Here is a 20,624-nt window from a genome sequence, read left to right on the forward strand (position 1 = left end):
CCAACCAAATCCCCACCTGTCAACAATCCTTACAACCCAATCTAAACATCTACATATCCGAACACCTCCTTGGTCCAATGAAACATTCCCATGTAGCCACCTGGTAAGGATGGCAGACTGCTTTTCCTAAAGAACTCAGTGTATCAGATAGATTTTTCCTGACAATCGACAGTGGTTACACAATCACCATTAGTCTAATTTTTTTTAATTCTAGGTTCTTGTTGAAATCAAATTTTACCATCTGTGAAATTGTGGATGCTGGAAATCAGAAATAGAAACAGAAATTGCTGGAAAAGCTCAGCAGGTCTGACAGCATCTGTGGAGAAAAATCACAGTTAAAGTTTCAGGTTATCAATGTTACCATCTGTCATTGTGGGATTCAAACCCAGGCCCTCAAACATTTCTCTAGAATTCAAAAATTACCAGTCTAGTTATTCTTGCACCACCTATGACACATCCTTCTACCTTCAACTTATCCTAAACACTTGTGCATATATCTGGTACCCGGCCACCTCACCCATCTGCTACCCTAACCCATTTGCCAATCCACTGCCATCCTAGCACCTAATCCATAGTGCTACCATAAACATTCATCAATCTCCACCCATCTGACAACCCCTCAACTGTCTGGCACCTTTTTATTTAATTATTCATTCTCGGGTTGGGGGGTGATGTTGGCTAAGCCAGAACCTATCATCATCCCTAATTGCCCTAAAAAAGGACATGGTGAGCTGCCTTCTTGAACTGCCTTTCCTTCCAGTCGGGAAACACTTCAGCGGTCAAGGACATTCATCCTCCAAGGCGGACTTTGGAATACGCAACTACGCAGAGTTGCCAAGCAAAAACTGATAGCCAAGTTCAGTACCCACGAGCATGGCCTCAACCAGGATCTTGGGTTCATGTCACACTACGGTATACACGCATATTTTACGCACAATCACACTTACACACTCACGCAGACTCTCTCTCATACACATACTTTCTCAGACACACATACCTCCTACACTCACATGCCCATACCCCCCCACCCCCACCACCACCACCACCACATACTCTCTCTCTCTCATTCGCACACACACATGTGTCTATGGGATGAATTTGCATTTGCAGATTTGTATTTGCAGATACATTCTACTTTGTTTAAAAAGCACACCATCTATTGGCAGTCAGTCCATGTGACATTTAATAAACTTCTACTTTGGAAATGGAATCAGTTCTGACTCAAGGTTGGAATACAGACAGACGCTAATCTCACACCTTTAATGTATTGTCTGAGCTGAGACATCACCTTTTTTTAAAAACCTTAAGTTATCTCAGGAATTTGACTTGAAAGAAGTTCTGGGATTTACATATTAATGAATCAAAACCTGCAATCCAATCAAAGTGATTAAAGAGTTAACAGCAATGTAGGTTTACTCATTGTAACAGTTGTATGATACTTTGATCTTTTACTATAAATTCTGTGTCCTATGGTCTTGCCCTACTAGCTACCTGATGAAGGAGCACTCCTCCGAAAGCTTGTACTTCCAAATAAACTTGTTGGACTATAACCTGGTGTTGTGTGGGACTACAACCTGTTGTTGTGTGATTTTTAACCTTTGTCCTTCTTGATCTGCTGCAGTCTTTGGTGTGTAGGTATATCTACAGTGCTGTTAGTAAATAAATTCCAATATTGTAACCTGGTGGCAATGAAGGAATTCTGATGTTGTGTGTGGGAGGGGAATCTGCGAGTATTGAGATTCTCATGTATCTTCTAGGTAGAGGAGGCCACAGGTTTGGAACACATGGGTTCAGCAAGTACCTTGGTGAGTTACTGCAGTGCATCTTGAAGATGATACACACTACTACTACAGTGCACACACGGTGAGGAGAGTGAATATTGAAGGTGGGGGACGAAATGCCTTTCAAGCAGGCTGCTTTATCCTGTAAAGTGTCAAGATTCTGGAGTGTTGTTGAAACTGAACTTACTCAAATCACCTTACTATCCATATATTGCCCGACTCTCTCACTGAACAGGCACTCTAATCCTCTCAACTACCTGCCATCCAAATCTTTTACTTACCTGCAACCTTAACACTTTCAAATGGTCTAACCTTACGCACCTGCCACCCCCGACTCCTCAACCATTTGTCACCTCTGCATCTCCTTACCCTCCTTAAAGATCTGCCACACCTACATTATATATTTTGCCCTTTCACAGAAAGTGACTGGTTACGTGGCTGGATATTTAAACTTTAACATTGATTGTTGCAAAAAGGGGAGTGGGTTCTACGTTGAATTCACCGACTGCTTCATTCCTGAACAGAGAGGAGACTTACTAGGATGTTGCCTGGTATGGAGGGAAAGTCTTATGAGGAAAGGCTGAGAGACTTGAGGCTATTTTCATTAGAGGGAAGAAGGAACGACATTTAAATAGTCATTGTACAAACGTATGGATGATAATGGAATAGTATAGGTTAGATGGGCTTCAGATTGGTTTCACAGGTCATAGCAACATCAAAGGCCAAAGAGCCTGTATTGTGCTGCAATGTTCTATGTTCAATCATCCACTGGGATGGAATAGAAAGCTCATGTCCAAGCATCGCCAACACAAAATTGATCACAAAGTAAATACTTTCTAGGTTTCATTCATGGGATGTGACATTCATGGCTAGACCAGCATTTATTACAAATTTCTATATGCTTAGAGGTTAGTTATGAGACAAACACATTGGTCTGAGTCATATGTATGATGGTAAGGATGATAGATTTCCTTCACAAAAGAACAAAAATGAACCAGATAGGTTTGAATATTGACAATGACTACATAATTACCAGGTATAAAGGACCTCAGTTAGACAGACATAAACCGATTCTGTGGCAAGACCCTCTAAGCAATGTCACAAGAACAGAGTTTCCACTTATCACTCTGAGTATGTAACATTTCTCCTCTCCTGTTAAATTTCTTATCCAAATGCTTCCACCAGTCACTGGTCAAGCCTGAAATGGTTGATAATTTAGAAGCTTCAGAAAAGATTCAGAGAAAGGATACTAAATTAATTCCTGGATAAAAGCATTTTAGCTATCAGGATAAACTAAAACAGCTGGAAATCCACACATTAGGAAATTAGATTTATGAATGTACATTTAGTTCAAGGTTCATAAGAATCATAAAATCACAGTAGAAGGTTTATTCAAATAATTAGATTATGAAGGACCAGGGTTCAGAATTTTAAGTCAGCTATGACTAGATCTGGAATCAATGTCACAAGTTGATTCATTTCCCAGAGAACAATGAACCTTTGGAACAAGCTCAAAAAGTGTGGCACTGGAAGCACAGCAAGTCAGGCAGCGTCCAAGGAGCAGGAGAGTCAATGTTTCGGGCATAAGCCTTTCATCAGGAATGAGGAGTTTGGAACGGGCTGTCACCTTGACTGGGAGGCAGCAGGTGGCTACATTCCTTCAAAAAACAGTAAGTCCTCTTTCTGGTTGTGGGATATCACATTATGTGAAAGATAGGTACAGCTTAGAATGATCAAATCCAGAGTGATCTTCTGAACTAGCTTTAACTGTTAGACATACCAAAGGGTCTTTTCCTGTCTGTCATTGTTTGAATGTTTGTAATTTTATATCTGTGTTTTCTTACCTATTAGAAATAGATTGTATTCCATCTACCATGCCTCATTCATTCATAATTTTAAATGCCTAAATCATGTATCCTATAATCTGCCCCTTTCTGAAGGAAACAGCCCAATTTTCTCAAAGAGAAACATATGCAGTCAAATAACAAGGCCTCTAAAACCACTGTATCTAAAGTACAAAATAATGCTAGCAAGTGTCCTAAGAAAAATATAGAAAGATTAGAAAACTGAGAAAGTTAAATGAACTATCAGAATAAATGTCCAGCATTTCTTTAGATATATTTGATTTCACCGAGTTCAGGTTACTGGATTGGAAACTAAGGAAGTTAGGGAATACTATTCTGAATTTAAATGGACAACTTGGAAGAGCATTTAAAAGAATCAGCAAAGTCAATTATATTTTTACAAGATCTACATGAAGAACAAAAATGTAATAACCACAAGGATAGTGTTAGGTAAAAAGGGGAAAAGAGCCATCTTGTACTGAATGCTTTGTTTTCATTATTTTTATTACCAGAGAAGAATTTTAAAAGGCATATTTTAAATGTTATGATTAATTTATTTTACACTGCAATGCTGTTGAGCTAAGGCATGCTAGGGCACAGGTTCATACTTGTTATTCCCCAGATAGCAAATCTATGACCTTATCTGAACCTTATTTAATCTAGATAAATGTGAGGTGCTGCATTTTGGTAAAAGAAACAAGGGCAGGACTTATACAATTGATTAGGGCCCTGGGTAGTGCTGTAAAACAGGGAAACCTAGAGGTTCACAGATTAGTACAACACTGTATAGGCCCTTCGGCTCTCGTTGTTGTGCCAATCTTTTATCCTACTCTAAAATCACACTAACCTACATACCCTACATTTTACAATCGTCCATGTACCTCTCCAAGAATCACAAACTGTCCCTAATGTATCTGACTCTACTAGCACTGCTGGCAGTGCATTCCACACACCCACCACTCTCTGTGTAAAGAACCCACCTCTGACATCTCCTCTAAACTTTCCTCTAATCACCTCAAAATTATGCCCCCTTGTGATACCAATTTCTGCCCTGGGAAAAGGTCTCTGGCTATACACTCTATCTATGCCTCTCATTATCATTAAGTCATCTCTCATCCTTCTTTGCTCTAATGAGAAAAGCCTTAGCTCCCTCAATCTTTCTTCGTAAGACATGCCCTCCAGTCCAGGCAGCATTCTGGTAAATCTCCTCTGCACTCTCTCTAAAGCTTCCACATCCTTCCCATAATGAGGTGACCAGAACAGAACATATAGGAATTGGGACATCATGTTGAGTGGGGCCTTTTCTAGAGTACTGTGTGCAGGTCTGGTTGCCCTGTTATAGGAAGGATATTATTAAATTGGAGAGGGTTCAGAAAAGATTGTTGCCAGGAATGGTTGTAAAATAGTTATAAAAATAGGCTAGGACTTCTTTCATTGGAGTGTAGGAGGTTGAGAGGCGATCTTATAGAGGTTTATAAAATAATGAGGAGCATAGATAAGGTGAATAGCAACGGTCTTTTCCCTAAGGTGGGGAAGTTCAAAACTAAGGGGAATCATCTTTAAGGTGAGGGGAGAAAGATTTAAAAAAGACGTAAGGGGTAACGTTTTTTACACAGAGTGTGGTGTGTGTGTGGGATGAACTGTCAGAGGAAGTGGTGGACGCAGGTACAGTTAGAATGTTTAAAAGACATTTAGATAAGTACATAAATTGGAAAGGTTTGGAGAGCTATGGGCCAAACGTAGGCAGGTGGGATTAGTTTAGTTTGAGAACATGGTCAGCATGGATTAGTTGGACGGAACAGGATGTTCAAGCTGTATGACTCTCTGACTCTATATAAGAGAAATACATTTGTACAGAAACTGGGGGAAACAAAGTGAAAGCAACCAACTCTTGTATCCCAATCATCAAAGATTTCTAAAATTGGCTGCCCATCATCTCCATTTTGACTAATGACAGAAACAAAGTTCTATGCAAAATAAGTACTGAGTTTCTAATTGATATAAATGTCGGGTCAAGCTATGTTGAACAATTTGATGAACAAATTCCAGCTTCTACTTTACACATGACAACCAACATCCCCATAGCCCTATCATCTGCTTTTTTTTTAGATTAGATTCCATACAGTATGGAAACAGGCCCTTCAGCCCAACAAGTCCACAGTGACCCTCCGAAGAGTAACCCATCCAGACCCATTCTCCTACATTTACTCTGAACATTATGGTCAATTTAGCACGGTCCTGAAGAAGGGCTTATGCCCGAAACGTCGATTCTCCTGTTCCCTGGATGCTGCCTGACCTGCTGCGCTTTTCCAGCAACACATTTCCAGCTCTGATCTCCAGCATCTGCAGACCTCACTTTCTCCTCAATTTAGCACGGCCAATTCACCTGACCTGCGCATCTTTAGATTGTGGGAGGAAACCGGAGCACCAGGAGGAAACTAATGGAGATACGGGGAGAATGTGCAAACTCCACACTGACAGTCATCCAAGATGGGAATCAAACCCGGGTCCCTGGGGCTGTGAGGCAGCAGTGCTAACCACTGTGCCGCCCCCAAATTATATTTATGAAATATAATTCCCCCAATCCGCAAATGCTACAGAACAAATGCGTGGCGTGGAGTACTAACCTTTGAATTTCACTCGGTTTGCTGCAGATCTTTAGTATTCCCCATTAAAAATTATATATAAAATGTTTTGGAAGCTACTGGATTAAACTAGTCATCTGATAGGAAAAGATCTATATTGTTTAAGACATAATTTTTGATAGAAAAAGATAGAAAGGCACAAAATATAAGTTAAGCAATGAAAACTGGTCAGCAAAAGTTTGACAAAGACAATAGGGAAAGGAAGTCCACACAACCTTTAATGGAAAATAGGTGTCTCATTTAGTGCTCATTAGATAGTGTTTCTTGAGCAGTTTCTGATTCTTCACCAAAGCTTGTGTTAACTAAATTGCAAGTTAATCACACATTCATGCGAACCCTAAAATTAGAGAGTTGTCACCAGATCTTTGCTAAAATGTAAAAAAAAATGTTTTTTAAATCTGTAAATAAATATACACAGATAAAGAGCTTTTCTTCTCTAAAGTGTAGAAAGTTTCAGGTAGTATAAAGGAGATAGCTGCTACTTTATTTAAAGTCAACCATGCTTGGAAATGGTCATTCTTTGACTATGTTGGCAAGTAAAATAAATAGGTTCAGTCCATAGAACAGATCCTTAAACAACGTTACGGTCAATGAAGTGAGATAAAACATAGTTACACCTTGTCTAACACCTAATTAACAACACAGGAATATCTTGGAGAACTGAACTAATACTGAGAAACATTACAAACACAAAAATAAAAGCTGCATACGAAGTATTTAAAAAATAATTGTTGCTATGATGGAATACAAATATGCTCATTATAAGCTTGTTACACTAAGATTCTGGAGATACTTTCAAAAGCTCTTCCACATACTTAGCAAAAGTACTGAATTTCTTTGCACAGTTTTCTAAATAAAATTACAAAATAAAGTTTGAATTCCACTTCCACTTCTTAGCAGTGCCATCTAGTGGAGTTAAAATGTAATGGTAATGTTTGCTTAATATTTAACATTATTAATTTTCAATAACATGCTTGAATTCTGCAGATTAATGTTTGAATGGTAGGGATATTATGAGTATATCACTAAATATACAAAGTGCTTTATTAAGGGGAAATAGCATTCCAGAAAATTAGCCCATAACCCCAATATGTAAAGGAATTATCATCTATCATCTATACTAAGTAGTATAATTCAAAACAAAACAAGTTTTGGTTCAACATTGATCTCAAACTCATATTTTCCTTGACTTTTTCCCCTTTGTGTCTCATGTCCTATTTCAAGATTAACCTATACACATGACCCTCCTCCTGCTTCCTTAACCCCTTTTCCACTAAGTTACTATCCAACTTCCTTTCCCAGTAATCTTGTTAACAGATATTGGTAAAATTCTGAAATAAAAACAGAAAGTGCTGGAGATACTCAACAGGTCTCACAGCATCTGCAGTGAGAGAAACAGAGTTAATGGCACTTTTTTTTAATTCATTTGTAGGGTGTACGTGTCACTCACTGGACAGCATTTATACCTAGTTGTCCTTGAAAAGGTGGTGGTGAGCTGTCTTCTTGAACCACTGCAGTCCACTTGCTGTGAACTGACCCACAATGCAATTAAGGAGGAAACTCCAGGATCCTGACAAGCAACAGTGAAAGAATGGTGATATATTTCCAAGTCTGGATGGTAAGTGGTTTGGAAGGGAGCTTGAAGGGAGTGGTGTTCCCATGTATCTGCTGCCCTTGTCCTTCCAGATGGAACTGGTCATGGGTTTGGGAGGTGCTGTCTGAAGACCTTCAGTGAATTTCTGCAGTGTGTCTTGCAGATATTACATAATGCTTCTGTTGAGCATCAGTGGTGGAGGGAGTGGATGCTTGTGAATGCAGTAATAATGAAGTGGGCTGCTTTGTCCTTAATGCTGTCAAGCTTCTTGAGTGTTGTTGGAGCTGCATGCACCTAGGCAAGTGGGGAGTATTCCATCACACTCCTAATTTGTCCCTTGTAGATGGTGGACAGGCTTTGGGGAATCAAGTGAGTTACTCACTGCAGTAATCCTAGTCTCTGACTTGCTCTTGTAGTCAGTGTTTACCTGGTGACTCCAGTTGGGTTTCTGGTCAATAATAATCCCCTGGATGTTCATAGTAGGGGATTCAGTGATGGCAACACCATTCAATATAAAGGTGGCTAGATTGTTTTTTATTGGTGATGGTCATGGCCTGGCATTTGTGTGGCGCAAATGTTACTTGCTACCTGTCAGCTCAATTATGGATATTGTCCAGATCTTGTAGCATTTGAACATGGACTGCTTCAGTATCTGAGGAGTCCCAAATGATGCTGAATGTTGTGCAATCATCAGCACACATCTTGAATTCTGACCTTATGATGGAAGATTATTGATGAAGCAGTTGAAAATGGTTGAACCTACGACACTACCCAAAGGAACTCCTGCAGAGATATCCTGGAGCTGAGATGGCTGATCTCCAACAACTACGGCCATCTCCCTATGTGTCAGGCATGACTCCAACTAGTGAGAGTTTGCCCCCATTACCCTTTCATTCCAGTTTTGGTAGGGCTCTTTCAAACTAATCTTTTATTATGTTACCAATTCTCTTATGTTAGGTACTGTCCTCCTCTTTCAAAAACTAGAGTATAGAACTAGAGTATTGCAGATATGTTTGAGAATATGGGTGGAGGAGAAAGAGATGAGGGCAAGGAGAGATGTGTAAACGAGGATAGAAAATTTTTAAACCAAGACTTTGATTAACTGGGAGCGAATGTTGATCATTGTGCTCAGGGGTGATAAGCAAATAGAAATTGGTGCAAGCATGGGCATGGGTGGCAGAGTTTTGGGTGACCTCCAGTTTATTATAATCAAATTATAGTTCAGGACTGCCTTGAAGCAGAATTAAAGGGATGAGTGAAGGTTTTAGCAGAGAAATGAACAGAGGCAGGGGCTGTGTCAGGTGATGGCACAGAAGTAGAAAAAGGCAGAGGATGCTGCAGATATGTGATTGAAAGTTCATCTTGGGGTCAGATACAACACCAAGGTTGCAAAACGGCTGCTTCAGAACTGCACACAGTACTCCAAAAGTGGCCTAACCAATTTCCTGTACAACCGCAACATGAGCTCCCAATTCAATGCTCTGACCAATAAAGGAAAGCATACAAATACCTTCTTCATTATCCTATTTACCTGCGACTCCACTTTCAAGGAACTATGAACCTGTACTCTAAGATCTCTTTGTTCAGCAACATACCACAGGACCTTACCATCAACTGCTTTTCCAAAATGCAGCAACTCACATTTATTTAAATTAAACTCCATCTGACACTCCTCAGCCCACTGGCCCATCTGATCAAGATTCTGTTGTAATCTGAGGTAACTTTCTTCACTGTCCACTGTACCTCCAAATTTGGTGTCATCTGCAAACTTACTAACTATACCTCCTATGTTCACATCCAAATCATTTATATGAATAACGAAACGATTGGTGGACCCAGCACCGATTCTTGTGGCACTCCACTGGTCACAGGCCTCTAGTCTGAAAGGCAACTCTCCACCACCACCCTCTGTCTTGTACCTTCAAGCCAGCTCTGTATCCAAATGGCTAGTCCTCCCTACATTCCTTGTGATCTAATCTTGTTAACCAGTCTACCATGAGGAACCCTGTCGAACGTCTTACTGAAGTCCATATGCATCACGTCCACTTCTCTGCCCACATCAATCCCATTCATTACTTCTTCAAAAAACTCAGTAAAGTTTGTGAGACGTTTTCCCATGCACAAAGTCATGTTGATTTTGTGCTACATGTTCCTTTGTGCTACACATGACTCCAACCAACAGTTTTACCCATGATATCAACTGACTCCAGTTTGAAATCCTTGATGCCTTACTGGTTAAATGTTGCCTTGATATCAAGGGCTGTCACTCTCTCCTTACCTCTGGAGTTCAAATCCTTGCCTTTCCAAATACATGTAAATTCTATCCCTCAGGACTCCCTCCAACAACCTGCCCACCACCAATGTCAGGCTCACCGGTCTATAGTTCCCTGGCTATCCTTACCACCTTTCTTAAATAGTGGCACCATGTTACCCAACCTCCCGTCTTCTGGCACCTCACCTGTGACCTGTGATCAATGGTACACTTAATCAGGTCCTGGGGATTTATCCACTTTTATGCATTTCAAGACATTCAACACCTCCTCCTCTGAAATATGGACATTTTTCAAGAGGTCACCATCTATTTCCCCACATGCTATATCTTCCATATCCTTCTCCACAGTAAACACTAATGCAAAATACTCATTTAGTATCTCACACATCTCCTGCAGCTCCACACATAGGCTGCCTTGCTGATCTTTGAGGGGCCATATCTCCCTAGTTCCCTTTTTGTCCTTAATGTATTTGTAAAAACCCTTTGGATTCTCCTTAACCTTATTTGCCAAAGCAATCTTATGTCCCTTTTTTTCCCTCCTGATTGCCCTCTTAAGTAAATTCCTGTTGCCTTTATATACTTCTCAGGATTCACGCAATCTCTGCTGTCTATACCAAGTATACACTTCCTTCTTTTTCTTAACCAAAACCTCTAGTTTCTCTAGTCATCCTCAATGATAACAGCCATGATGTTGATTAGGGGGGAAGTCAGCATTGAATATCAAGTGGCTAGCCAGTCCTAAATGTTGCCTCGGTCTTGCTCGTATCTACACAAACTGCTTCAATATGAGTTGTCACGAATAGTGCTGAACATTGTGAATAACCAATGAACATCCCTACTTATGACTTTATGATTATGGAAGATCATTGATGAAGCATCTTAAGATGGTTTCATCTAAGACGCCACTCCGAAGGACTCCTTCAGTGATGTCCTGGGGCTGAGATGATGAACCTGCAAAATGACAACCATGTTCCTTTGTGCTAAACATGACTCCAACCAACAGTTTTACCCCTGATATCCACTGACTCCAGTTTGAGATCCTTGATGCCTTACTGGTTAAATGTTGCCTTGATATTAAAGGCTGTCACTCTCACCTTACCTCTGGAGTTCAGCTTTTTTATTCATGTTGGACAGAGGCTGAAATGAGGTCAGGACTCCAGCAAAATCCAAACTGAGTGTTCATTGATCGGATTTTTCTTTTGCAAGTGTACTTCATATCACAGTCGACAATACTTTTCTTCATTTTGTTGATGATAGATAGTAGACTGTTAGGGCAATATTTGGCCAGGTTGGATTTCACATACTTTTTGTGATTAGGACATACTTGGTAAATTTTCTATGTTGTTGGGTAACTGCCAGGATTGCAGCTGCACTAGAACAGCTTGGCCAGCGGCATGGTCAGTTTTTTAGCACTAATGCTGGAATGTTGTCAGGGCATAACCTTTCCAAAGGATCACATTGGATATTAGGAGCCATTGGCAAGAGTGAAGCCAGAAAGGTTGCATGGGTTATCACATGCCATTGGGGTAGGTATTGAAGCCTAGGTTGACATTGAGGGTGTGGTAGCCACGTTCATGCATCTAAGGAACAAAAAAAAAGAAATAAGGAGGGAGAAGATTAAATATGAGGGTAAGCTAGCCAGTAATATAAAGGAAAACTGTAACCTTCTTTAGATATATAAAAGGCAAAGAGAGGCAAAATGGACATTGGGCCGCTGGAAAATGATGTTGGAGAGTTAGAAGTGGAGAACAAGGAAATGGCTGAGGAACTGCATAATTACTTCACGTCAGTCTTTGTGGTGGAAGACATGAATAATATCCCAAAAATTCAAGACAGTGAGAGGGCAGAGCTGAGCATGGTGGCCATCACCAAGGTGAAAGTGTGAGAAAAACTGAATGGCCTGAAGGTGGATAAATCACCTGGACTAGATGGATAATACTCTAGAGTTCTAAGGGAGATAGCTAAAAAGATACTGGAGGCGTTAATGGTGATCTTTCAGAAATTGCTTGAGAGATCCCAGAGGACTGGAAAATCGCTAATACGAAACCCTTGTTTAAAAAGGGAGTAAGGCAAAAAATGAAAAATTATAGACCAGATAGCCTAACCTCGGTCATGGGTAAGATCCTGGAATCCATTGTGAAGGATGAGATTTCTGAATACTTGGAAGTGTATGGTAAAAAGGGCAAAATCAGCATGGCTTCATCATGCCTGACAAACCTGGTAAAATTCTTTGAGGAAGTAATTGGCAGGTTAGACCAAAGAGAGCCAATGGATGTTAGCTACCTGGACTTCAAGAAGGCCTTTAGGAGAAAGTGAGGACTGCAGATGCTGGAGATCAGAGCTTAAAAGCCAGCAGGTCAGGCAGCATCAAAGAAGCAGGAGAATCGACGTTTCGGGCATAAGCTCTTCTTCCAGCTTTTCCAGCAACACATTTTTAAGTTCAAGAAAGCCTTTGACACAGGAGGCTACTGAGTAAGGAAAGGGCCCTTGGTGTCAGAGGCAAGTTGCTAGCATGGATGGAGGTTTGGCTTTCTAGAAGAAAGCAGAGAGTGGGAATGAAAGGGTCTTTCTCAGGATGGCAGCCTGTGAGAAATGGTGTTCTACCAGGCTCAGTATTGGGACCACAACTTTTCACTTTATACATTAATGATCTAGACAAAAGAACTGTGGGCATTCTGGCTATGTTTGCAAACGATACTACGATAGGCAGAGGAACAGATAGCATTGAGAAGGTGGGGAGGCTGCAGAAGGATTTGGACAGGGTAGGAGAGTGGGCAAAGAAATGGCAGATGGAGTACAATGTGGAAAAAAAGTGTGAGGTCATGCACTTTGTTAGGAAGAATAGAGGTATGGACTATTTTCAAAATGGGGAGAAAATTCAGAAGTCTGAAGTGCAAAGAGACTTGGGATTCTCTCAAGGTAAATTTGGAGGTTGAGTCAGTAGTTAGTATGGCAATTGCAATGGTGGTATTTATTTTGAGAGGACTTGAACATAAAACTATGTACTTCTGAGGCTCTATAAAGCTCTGGCACAGTTTTGCACCCCATATCTCAGGAAGGCTGTACTGACCTGGATTGTGTACAGAGATGGTACATGAGAATGGTCCTAGGAATGAAAAACTTAACATATGAGGAACATTTGACGTCTCTGGGTCTATACTCAATGAGAGTTTAGAAGGATGCGAAACTTACAGAATACTGAATGGTCCGAACAGTGTGGATGTTGGGAAGATGTTTCCATTGGTAGGAGAGACTAGGACCAGAAGGAACAGCCTTACAGCAAAAGGAAGACCTTTTAGAATGGAGATAAGGAGAAACCTCTTCAGCCAGAGAGTGGTGAATCTATGGAATTCATTATCACAGAAGGCTGTGGAGGCCAGGCTATTGAATACACTTAAGACTGAGATAGATAGGTTCTTGATTGTCAAGAGGATCAAAGGTTACAGGGAGAAAGCAGGAGAATGGGGTTGAGAAACTTATCAGCCAAGATTGAATGGCGGAGCAGACTCAATATGGTGAATGGTCTAATTTCTGCTCCTATGTCTTATGGTCTTATGAAATGAACTAGCATAGATAGGCCAATGGAGGGATGAAAGCAAAAGGGAAGTTTTATATTTTCATCTTTATTTTCAAATTCTGAACATTCTACCAGAGCCCTCAAGCAGGCTTTCGACCCAACACTCCTTAGGAACTCGTAGCTACTTGACCTCTTCCCAAGTCGCCTTGTCTGACCCCCTAAGTCAGCTCACCATCCTCGGACTGAAAACAGGAAGTGCGAACAAGTGTTTTTAACCAGGAAACCAAATGTCAATTTCAATGGAAATGTAAATCTCTTCCTATATGCACAGAAACCCACAACCTATAATACTCCAGGCATGTATCTCAATTGCAGGTCACAGTATTAGCTTCAAAGCACAAGATAAAGCATGGTGGCCACTACGGAAAATAAAACTCCAAAGCCAGGATCTGTAGTTGAAAAGGAGTACAAGGGACATAGCTGTAAAGGGAAGAATCTAATGGCAGAAAACATCCTTAGAAGATTTTAAGAAACAAAGTTGGAGAGGAGAAAACTCAGAGTAAAGAAGCCTTAGCACACTTCGGTTACAAAATTATGAGCAGAAAGATTTCCAAGGGTGCGAAAAAGACCTAAGAGTACTTTGAGGTTTGTCCAAATACTGGCAACACATTAATTGAGTAAAAACACAGGGTCAGAACACCTTGAAACTCAGAAGAAAAGTACTCAGGTCAGTCAGCCATGGTAGTCCATAGGGATGGAACTGCGATAGAGACTTTGACATTACCTCAACCTTTGACAATGGGGAAGGCCCACAATGAGGCCAGAAGGAGGTAGTCTAGAAGAGACAGTTTCAGCACTATGGAACATCGTCAGACAAAGGAACAGCATCACCAAATCAACAACTGTTATTTATTTTAAGGCAAATAGCTGATATTCTGGCGGGATGAAATATGGAAGAACAACGAGTTGATTAAAGTATTCAATGAGTACTTTGGTTCCAAACGTGAGCGTATAGAAAGGATATAATTTGTAATCTTTGCAATTTTTTTTCTTCATTCATGGAAATGAAGTCATCGCTGGCTAGGCCAACATCTATTGCCTATTCCTAATTGTGCAGAGGGCAGTTTAAGTGTTAACTGCATTGTTATGGGTCTGGAGTCACAAATAGGCCAGACCAGGTATGAATGACAGTTTCCTTCCCAAAAGGACATTAGTAAACTAGATGGTTTTTACTGACAATGGATTCACGGTCAACATCAGACTCTTAATTCAGGTTTTTTTTAATTGGATTCAAATCGCACCATCTGCCAGGGATTCTATTCTATTCTATTCTATTCAAAGCCAGGTCCCGAGAATATTACCAAGGTCCATGGATTATCAGTCCAATGATAATAACACTGGGCCATCACTTCCTCTTTGGAGAATCAATACAAGGCTATTTAATGGATTTATATAATCCAGCAAAATGCTGCTGAATTAGTTGGAGACCGTATAGTTGTCGATGTGAGGGCTGAGAATCTCTTGACTTTCAGGTAATGTACAGAGAGGCAGAACTATTCCAAATCTGTACAACGCCAAAACTCTCATGTTAAACTCACACATAAACCATTGGTTATCCAATCAGAGTTCCAGCTCATCTCAAAATGTCAACTTTTGACAGGATGGGGAAATTAGTGAAATTATGAAAAGTGTTAATAGTGATATTATTATCACCATTATGTTAATAATTATATGAATGACATGAACTTATTTGTAAAGACTTTTTTAAGAACAATGTAAAGCAAATATAGGAAAACCGGAGGGAGAGGTGGTGCAATGAGAATTATACATACAGTGGCTCAGTAGTTAGCACTGCTGCCTTACAGTGCCAGGGACTCAGGTTCAATTCCACCTTTGTGTAACTGTCTGTGTAGAGTTTACATGCCCCCCTCCCCATGTCTGTGTCGGTTTTCTTCAGATGCTGCAAATTTCTTTCACTGTGCAAAAATGTGCAGGTTAGGTGGATTGACCATACTAAGTTGTCCAGTAGTGTCCATGGATTTGTAGGTTAGGTGGATTACCCATGGGAAATGCAGCATTACAGGGATGGGGTGGGCCTGGGTGGATGCTCTTCAGAGGGACGGTGCAGACTCGATGGACTGAATGATCTACATCTGCCCTGTAGGGATTCTATAGTATAAATCAAAATGTAACTGATTACATGTCTAACATTCAGTGAGGGGAAAATAACAGTCTAGAATGAGAATGTGTGGCAAGTGTCTTCGACAGTACTCTGGAGAACTGTAAAAAAAACCCAAAATATTACAAATGCTAGAAGTCTGAATTAAAAATAGAAAATGTTGGAGAAACTCAGGAGTTTGTTAATGCATTCATGAGATGTGGGTGTAATTGGCTAAGCCAGTGTTCAATTCCCAACCCAAAGTGCCCAGAGGACAGTCAAAAGTCAACCACATTGCTGTGGATCTGGAGTCACATGTACGTCAGACCAGGTAAAGAGGCATATTTTCTTTCCTAAAGGAATGACACAGGTCCAAAAAGTCACATTGCTTCTGGAATGACAAACCACTAACCACTCATTATGAAGCTAACAAAGTATGACCTCCAGTACTTTTTTGAGGCATGGATCAGGAAAGTGGACAAAATGTATCAACAGAAGGAAGATTAACATCATTACAGATAATTGTGCTGCATACTCTGTCATCACTGTTCTTAAAAATGTGAAGCTGACTTTTTTGCCTCCCAAAATCAAGGCCAAGCTCTAGCCAATGGATCATAGAATGATTAGAAACCTAAAAATCAAACTACTGCCAGCAGTTGATCTCTCACATTATCACGGTTATCATTAAGAAGCATATTTTATATCATTAAGAATTCATATTTTCACATTAAAGGATCCAGTGGAATTGGTGATCATCATACAATTGTAGCGTGAAAATATGAATTAAATCTCCCTCATTTCTAGATCCTTAGATGGTTCCATGACACAGTCCCAAGAATCTATTGGAGAAGTATTCTATCAAATCATCTTCCAGACCATTTTTGCCAATTTAATCGGTCGCATTTCTGAAGATTTAAGTTCTACTCAATTACTACATTGCCATTGTTACTAACTTCAATTATTTATTGTTTATCATATATTTCTTGTTCTCTATTCAATGGTAGAATAGTCAGGGATCCTAGAAAGAACTCTGACCAGTCGTTTCTGATCCTTGTTATTTCTAATCTCCTCCAGTACTGTTGATTGTACTTCAAGATCTTTTGTGCCAACATCCTTTTTCACATTTTGTGCTTTAAGCTGGAAAGTGAAACACTCCAATCAAAAATATTAATCTTTTAAAAATCCAATTACCTTGATATGAAGGGAAAGCCAGCTAAGGTCAACTGGATAAATTGATTAAAAGGTATGGTGTTAATTTAACAACAGGATGGAACATGTTTAAAATGACAGATTTCCAACATGCCAACATCAGAAATCTGTCATCCAGCAGAAGTTTCAACCCTACTGTCAGGTACTTAGCTACTACTTATTACAACATTGCTGCCAATGTCTAACCACATCACTTCCTTCAATGTTAGAAAGGATGTCAACAGAAGGCAAAGAAAAAACTTTCACTGACTAATTTTGACCAATGAAACTTACAGGCATTCTGCCTCACTCCCTGCTGTCAGGTGCTGGATCCACCAGAGTTAAGGATAGATGTCATGATCGTCAAAACTGACTTCACTTACAGTATGTATTCTCAAACCTTTCTTTAGATAGTTTTCCAATTGAATTCCAATATGGAAAAACACCATTTAGGGAGCTCAATCACCAAGACTTTTCCTTAACCTAGTTTAACCTTAATTTATGAGACTTCATCACTTGCAGAGATATTGATAACAAATCACACATTCATGCATTCGAGACTACTGTGCAGTGTTACTGGTACATGTTGCAAAGGGTAGTGCAAGTATGGAATTAGCTGCCAGAGAAAGTGGTGCAGGCTGGTAAAAGTACAACATTTAAAAGGCACCTGGATGGGTATACGAATAGGACGGGTTTAGAGGGATATGGGGTAAAAACAATGACTGTAGATGCTGCAGAGGGATATGGGCCAAGTGCTGGCAAATGGGACTATATTAGTTTAGGATATCTGGTCAGCATGGCTGCATTGGACCGAAGGGTCTGTTTCTGTGCTATACATTTCTATGACTTTATAAGTGTTTATTTGCTTCTTATTGTGATTACCTAAGTCATTTTGGCAATAGGTCAAGCCAGGCATGGGCAATTCTAATGTTTCAAGAAAATCTAAACTACATGCAGAGAGGTGGAGGCAAGAACTGCATCAGAAATATTTCAGGAGGAAAAAGACTAAATTCAATCGCTAAACTGTGTTGAGCTATGTCAGTCACTGTGGTAAGAATGTTTAAAATTAGTTACAGCTGTGAACTAAGAGCAAAAGGGTAGAGGGATATTTTTAAATTTAGCTGAGGATCCTTCCTGCTCTGCTGCTAGTTGCCTTTTATCAAATGAGCAGCACAGAAACTGTACACGCATTTTTTTAAATGTTGGCTTCTAACTGGAGTATTTATCTTAATGAAGCAGTAAGAATGGTGCTGGGTTTCCCAAGGTTACCATGTGAGAATCAATACATTTTGCCTCTTTTAGGGCATCCTGCGAATGAAGTAGAGAAACCTATGATCCACTGAAACTAAAACAGGTTAAACAGGAGAAGATGGTGGCATTGTGGTAATGTCACTGGGTCACAAAGCCAGAGATCCAGACTAATGCTATGTGCACAAATCTCAGCATGGCAACTGATGGAATTTAAATCCAACAAATAAAATGAATCTGGAATTAAATGCTAACAACAGTGACCATCAAACCATTGTCATCTCACCAGTTTGTCGCATCAAGCTGAGATGTGTGTCATGAAATTTTCAGGAAGCATTTCTGCTTTACCAGGGTGTTGAGTCCATGCCCATGCTTCTATTATTGAAGCCAGTATCTGCTGGCGCCAGACGCCCTTACTGACTGCACATGAGCAAGCCTCTAGATCTGCGGATATGTAGACTTCCAAAAGAAAGTGTATGTTGGAAATGCTTGTCACATTGAAGGATGCCTTGATGCTGAAAAGATTGGGAACCACTGCCTTACAGACAATATCCCAAACATGACCATCACAGGGTATAACTGTCCTACCAGAAGAGGCGTTGGCACGGTGTTATATACAATTGAGAGGGAGTTGACAATTAAGATTTTGAATCCCAAGAGGTCTAATGGCATCAGGCAAACATGGGCATGGAATCCACCTGATTACTACTACCCGTCACTTCAGTGATGAATCACCATGTTGAACATCACTTGGAAGCAGACTGACAGGACAGAAAATGCACTATGGATGGCAAATTTAAATATCCATCACTAAGAATGACTCAGTAGTACTGTTGAAACTAATTAATTCCTAGATCATAGCTGTCACACAGAGTCTACAGCAAATGCTGAGGGACCAAACAAGAGAGAATCTTACTTGACCCTGTCTGCACCAACACAGAGACATCTGTCCATAACAATATTGATAGTAGTAACCACCACACAACCCTCCTCTTCACACAGTGCTGTTTGAATCACCACGAGAAGTGGGACGAATTTTGACAGATCTAAAAACTCAAGATGGGCCTCCATGAGGACTATGGACCATCAGCAACAACAAACTTATATTCAGTGTAAACTTGTCAACTGGCATTACAATCAAGCCCGAGATAAATCCTGTTTTATAACCTCAGTTGATGATATTACAAAGAACAAAGAAAGAACAAAGAAAATTTACAGCTCAGGAACAGGCTTCTCGGCCCTCCAAGCCTGAGCCGATCCAAATGTATTGTCTAAACCTGTCGCTCAATTCCTAAGCATCTGTATCCCTCTACTCCCCACCTCCTCATGCATCTGTCCAGACGCATCTTAAAATGAATCGAGCATGCCTGCCTCTACCACCTCTGCTGGCAACGCGTTCCAAACAGCCACCACCCTCTGTGTGAAGTACTTGCCACTTGTATCCCCCTTAAACTTCCCACCTCTCACCTTGAAAGCGTGACCTCTCGTTATTGAATCCTTCACCCTGGGAAAAAGCTTGTCTCTATCCACCTGTCTATATCCTTCACGATTCTGTAAATCTCAATCAGGTCCCCCCTCAATCTCCTTTTTTCTAATGAAAATAAACTTAACCTACTCAACCTTTCTTCATAACTCGCACCTTCCATACCGGGCAACATCCTCGTAAACCTTCTCTGCACCCTCTCCAAAGCATCCACATCCTTTTGGTAATGTGGCGACCAGAACTGTACACAGTATTCTAACTGCGGCCAAACCAATATCTTGTACAATTTTAACATGGCTTGCCAGGTCTTATACTCAATACCCCGTCCAATGAAGACAAGCCTACAAACATAGAAACATAGAAAAATACAGCGCAGTACAGGCCCTTTGGTCCTCGATGTTGCGCCGATCCAAGCCCACCTAACCTACACTCGCCCACTATCCTCCATATGCCTATCCAATGTCCGTTTAAATGCCCATAAAGAGGGAGAGTCCACCATTGCTACTAGCAGGGCATTCCATGAACTCACGACTCGCTGAGTAAAGAATCTATCCCTAACATCTGTCCTATACCTACCACCCCTTAATTTAAAGCTATGCCCCCTCGTAATAGCTGACTCCATACGTGGAAAAAGGTTCTCATGGTCAACCCTATCTAAACCCCTAATCATCTTGTACACCTCTACCAAGTCACCCCCAAACCCTCTTTTCTCCAATGAAAACAGCCCCAACTGCCTCAGCCTTTCTTCATACGATCTTCCTACCATACCAGGCAACATCCAGGTAAACCTCCTCTGCACCCGTTCCAGTGACTCCACATCCTTCCTATAGTATGGCGACCAAAACTGCACAAAATATTCCAGAAGCGGCCGCACCAGGGTCTTATACAACTGCA

General features: G+C 40.6%; 1 protein-coding gene across 1 annotated transcript in view; it reads right to left on the bottom strand.

Annotated features, from left to right (window-relative positions):
- rgs12b (regulator of G protein signaling 12b) overlaps positions 1 to 20,624 on the bottom strand; it is a 269,956-nt gene that overhangs the window by 198,136 nt on the left and 51,196 nt on the right. The window lies entirely within an intron of this gene.

This window comes from Chiloscyllium plagiosum, chromosome 2, assembly GCF_004010195.1.
Source record: "Chiloscyllium plagiosum isolate BGI_BamShark_2017 chromosome 2, ASM401019v2, whole genome shotgun sequence".
Classification (NCBI taxonomy): domain Eukaryota; kingdom Metazoa; phylum Chordata; class Chondrichthyes; order Orectolobiformes; family Hemiscylliidae; genus Chiloscyllium; species Chiloscyllium plagiosum.